Source organism: Charadrius vociferus, unplaced genomic scaffold (genome assembly GCF_000708025.1).
Source record: "Charadrius vociferus isolate BGI_N301 unplaced genomic scaffold, ASM70802v2 scaffold871, whole genome shotgun sequence".
Taxonomy (NCBI): Eukaryota; Metazoa; Chordata; class Aves; order Charadriiformes; family Charadriidae; genus Charadrius; species Charadrius vociferus.
In genome coordinates, this window is record NW_009646866.1 from 258,689 (window position 1) to 259,282 (window position 594).

The 594-nt window shown below is 47.5% G+C and overlaps 1 protein-coding gene across 2 annotated transcripts in view; it reads left to right on the plus strand.

Annotated features, from left to right (window-relative positions):
- PDE6H (phosphodiesterase 6H, cGMP-specific, cone, gamma) overlaps positions 1 to 594 on the plus strand; it is a 6,362-nt gene that overhangs the window by 1,960 nt on the left and 3,808 nt on the right. The window lies entirely within an intron of this gene.

The following is a 594-nucleotide window of genomic DNA, read 5'->3' on the forward strand; positions in this document are numbered from 1 at the left end:
TGCTGTGAGATGGAGGCTGTTCTGTGGCATCGCGTTTGCTTTCCATTCTCTGCCCTTTCTTCTGGTGACACGTGGGAGAATAAGCAGAGGGAGGTTGGTACAGAAGAGGTTAGAATTGTCCTTTTTTGTTTCATTCAGTGTGCTTTCTTGAATTCAGGCAGGTGAGAGAAAGGATGAAGTGTGGTTTGGGCAGATTCTTTTTCCTACCCAGTTCCAGGTATCAAGTAGCTGGCAGGTGGACATGGCTACTTCAGGCTGGGCGAAAGGGAAACCACAAGGACTGAGTCCTCCCATTAGCTATTTCTCTGCTGAGTGAAGGCCAGGGGCAAGGCATGGACGCAAGGAACTAAGAGGAGTTGACCCTCAAAGATGTTTTTGTGGTTAAGGTACCGTGCTGGGAACTCACTTGGAGACTGAGCTCAGCTGCCTCTTACAAGTTTTGGATGTCAAGCCAAACGGTTGGAAATCTGTTAGCCAGTTTGTTTCTTCTGTTGTACTTTTGGGAGCAGCCCTTGAGAGGGGTGCCAAGTATCTCTGTGTGTCAAAGGAATTGAAGTTTCTTAGAAGTGGAATTGTGTCTCTCATAGTTCAGCA